The following is a 4,491-nucleotide window of genomic DNA, read 5'->3' on the forward strand; positions in this document are numbered from 1 at the left end:
CCATTTAGAATTAATTTTTGTGTATGGTGATAGGTAGGGGTCCTGTTTCAATCTTCTGCATGTGATCAGCCAGTTTTCCCAGCACCATTTACTGAATAGGTTCTCCTCTCCCCAGTGGTTGTTGTTGGAGGCTTTGTCAAAGATGAGTTGACTGAATACTTGAGGTTTGCTTCTGGAATCTCTATCCTGTTCCATTGTTCTATATGCCTGTTTCAGTACCAATACCAGGTTGTTTTGATTACTGTAGCCTTATAGTAAGGCTTGAATTCTGGAAGTGTGATATGCCTCCTGCTTTGTTTCTTTTACTAAAGATAGTTTTGGCTATTCATGGTCATTTATGTTTCAATATGGATTTCTGTATTGTCATTTCCTGATCTGAGAAGAATGATGTTGGTATCTTAATGGGCATTGTGTTGAATCTGTAGATTGCCTTTGGTAGGATGAACTTCTTAACAATGTTGATTCTTTCTATCTATAAACATGGAATATTTTTCCATTTGTTTGTGCCTTCTTGTATTTCTTTCAGCAGTGTTTTGTAGTTCTCATTGTAAAGGTCTTTCACTTCTCTGGTTAGGAAGATGCGAGGTATTTCATTTTTTTGTGTGTGGCTATTGTGAATGGGATTGTGCATTTTATTTGGGTCTCTGCCTTCTTGTTGTTGGTGTATAAGAATGCAAATGCCTTATGAACATTTATTTTATACACTGAGACTTTTCCAAAATCTTTTATTAGTGCAAGCAGATTTTTGACAGATTATCTTGGACTTTCAAGGTATAGAATCATTTCAGCAGCAAAGAGGGATAATTTGTATTGTGGACGGTTTTCTAAGGTGAGGATCCCTTGCTTCCATCAGATTCTCAAAGGGTTCTATCACCAGAAAATGCTAAACATACTGCTCAAAAGTGTCATTCAACCCTACAATCTGTGATTTCACTTGATGCTACAACTCTTTCTGGACAAGCAAACAGTGTGGCTGAACGATGGACATGAATCTTAGAACTAACAAAACAAGGAGAAAACGAAAATATGAGGATATGGTAAAGAGTATTAAGAGTCTTAAATCAAAATAGATGGCCAGCATAATAATATAAACAAGCTTTTTATTACAGCATAAAGCATCATGATGTATTTACAAATAAACGTTCTGGCAGTGACAACTTGTTATCAAAGAATAAGTAACACAAGAATCTGGAAGCCCCAGAGGACTTGGGAAAGGACCCACATACCTTTATAGGTTTTCTGTGTCTTATGATGCAAAGATTAGAGTGGAAGGCAATTCCCTTTGGACCTAATGATTTGTTGAGGGATCTGCTCCAAAATGCATTCTTTCTGAAAGCACTTGTTCAAAATAAATACATTCGTTTCATTGGTAAATTTCCTTTGTGCAGGATTTTATTTTAAGCAGATACTCTGTGTCCATAGTTTACCTGGAGAACTTTTTGCCATTCAGCTTTTTGAGTCCCCATTTCCAGAAATCATAATCCAGTATGTATGGATTGGGGAAATGGAAATGCATTTTTTAGGCAACACTTCAATTGATTCTGATGCAAGCTTTCACTAAGGAAAACAAGACAAGCATGTCACCCTTTAGGCACTTCTGTAACCAAAACAGGAATCTACTTAACTGGTTTAGATGAAAATGTTAGTGATCAAATGACTTTATACATTAGGAGTCAGTTGGGTATTAGCATATAAGCAGAATGCCACTGCTTACAGCAGAAAAATAATGTATTATGATGCAATTTCAAGTTTCAGTATAAAACCTGCAGGAAAGAATTATAAAGATATTAACCTTCTCTGAAAAATTTTATCCTTATTCTAGAGTGACCACCAGTTTTACCCATGTTTAAAATCTTCCTAATGTACACAACAGAGTTCTACTTTCAAATTTAGTACAAAAAATTCACAGATGAATAGATGTGAAATTATTCACCAAGATGTGTATGTTGAGTTAGTGTGAATTCCTTCAGGCCAGCAGGAGTTCTCTGCGGGTGTGCTGTGTCCACAAAAGCTGGAAACATGGGCAGGGGAGGGGGGCCTGTACCCCTGCCTACAGAAAGCCGGAACCCACACGTCTCCGCAAAGGGAGGAACCGGAGACAGTGTAATTGACGACCACTAAGCCAGAGTCAAGCCCAAATACGGACCTCGGACCCAGGACACCCATGGCGTCATGGACAGCGGACTTCACCAGGTGCCTACCATCACAGAGCAGGGACCCTAGCGCAGCCTTAGATGATGAGCACAGGCCCCTCGTGCCGCAGGCGACCTGGGTCCCCCACACCACCGTGGAACACGGAGCCTGGCTCTTTGCACCACTGCAGACTGAGGAGCCGGCCCCCAGCGCATCCGCAGACAGAGGAGCTGGAGGTCCTGCATAGCTTGATGATGGCAGAGCCTGGATCCCGGCGCCACTGCCAACCGGAGCCGCCACCGCTCCCAAGCCCTGATGATCACAGAAACGCGGCCCAGCACAGCCGACAGCTAAGCCAGGCTTCTGGCACCGAGCAGACAGAGGCGCTGAAGACCCCGCACAGCTGACTGCTGCAGTGCCTGTGCTCCGCACCTCAGCAGACCGCAGAGCCTAGCTCCCCTGCCACTGTGGACCATGGAGCCGCCCCCACTTCCCCACCCCCACTCCACGCCTAAGGCCGCAGAGCCCGGACCCCAGCGCAGACGACCACCATGGAGCCAGGTCCGCAGCGCTGCCCCCGCCCGCCAGGGCCCCCAGCCTCCGCAGAGGAACTGGAGCCTACGAGTAGATGACGACCGGGGACCTCAGAGGTGGGTGATCCTCACCACTGCGGACTGCAGAGCCTGACTCCCGGCCACTGCAAAGATGGGCCTGTGGGTCCAACGACTGCAGAGCTGAGGCCTCAGCACCGCTGACAACAGATATCCCTGCACCACCGCCAACTGGGAAGCCAGGCCCACTCACGCCATCGCAGACAGAGGAGCTGGAGGCCCCACGTAGATGACGACCGTGGAGCCAGCCCTGTGCTCTGCCATGGACTGCGAAGCTGGGTGCTCCGCACTGCAGAGGACTGTGAGTCTGGTTCCCCACACTGCTGCCCACTGTGGAGCCGGCATCCCCTGCGCCAATGACCATGGAGCTGAGGTTCCAACGTTGCCTTGGATGGCGGCCCCAGTTCCTTTTGTCACCCGACTACCCTGTCCCCTCCCCCACCACCACTGCTGCAGAACACAGAGCCTGGCTCCCCACTCTGCCGCTGACTGCGGAATCGAGTCCCTCGGCGGACAACTGCAGAACCCAGGCCCAGCACAGACGACCACCATGGAGCTGGGTATCCTGCACCATTGCCGACCATGAAGTAAGGTTCCCAGCCTCCACAGACAGAGAAGCTGGATACCACGTGTAGATGACTGCCTCAGATTGCACAGTTGGGTGCTCCCCACTCCTGAGGACCACAGAACCTGGCTCCCTGCTCAGTCACCCACCATGGAGCGGGTTCCCTGGCTGTGTGCGACTGGGCTGGGTTTGATGAGCCGACACCGACCACAGGCCAGGCTCCCCAGGCCCTGCAGTGTTGGTGCCCTGAGAGCACAGGAGGGAACGTCAATGAGGCACCTCCTGGACACTGACCCTACACGGTGAGTTTAGAAGCTTTCGTTTTCTTAAAATTTCTCACCTGTTTTTTGGTATTTACTACAAGTGAAATTGCTGGATTCTATGGTATTTTATGCATACTTGGAAGTGCTGTAGGTTTTTCCATAGAAGAGTCACCATCTTATATTATCATCAGTAATTGTTAATGGGTCCAATTCCTTCATCTTCCCCCTTAACATTTTCTCTTTTCCATTTTTTTCTTTCTTTTTTCATAATGGTCATATAGTGGGTGTGTAGTGGATTCTCCTTATTTCTTGTTTGTATTGTTTTGTTTTGTTTTTATTCTTGTCACGAGGACAGAAACAGGAAATCTACATAGAATTTGAACTGTACATAAAGGAGAGTTAACTATAAACACAACGTTGTATAGCAGTACTCTAGAATTTACTCATCTTGAATAAATGAGGTGCTGTTCATTGTTTTGATTCACACTTTCCTAATGCTTAATGGTGATGTGTATCTTTTCATGTGTTTATTGGCCATGTGCATATCTTCTTGGAAGAGGTGGCTATTCAAGGTAAATTTCCCATTTTTGAATGAGATGTTTTCATATTTTGTTGTTAATTTGTAGACAATTAAGTATCATATCATGTCTATTGATCACTTAGAAGCATGATCCCCAAATATTTTTTTCTCATATTTTGAGTTGTTAATTTTTTCTTTTGGGAGTGTTTGCTGATGCACAAAAGTTTTTAATTTGATGAAGTCTGTTCTATTTTTCTGCCTGATTTTTGGTGTGTTCAAGAAATAGTTGACAAATTCGCTGTCATGAAGTTTTCCTTCTAAGTATCTCTCAGGGTTTTTATAGTTTCAACTCTTACCTTTATGTTTTTTATCCATTTTAAGTTATTAATTTTATGATGC

This window comes from Carlito syrichta, unplaced genomic scaffold (assembly GCF_000164805.1).
Source record: "Carlito syrichta isolate Samal-C Ts95f unplaced genomic scaffold, Tarsius_syrichta-2.0.1 Scaffold311795, whole genome shotgun sequence".
Taxonomy (NCBI): domain Eukaryota; kingdom Metazoa; phylum Chordata; class Mammalia; order Primates; family Tarsiidae; genus Carlito; species Carlito syrichta.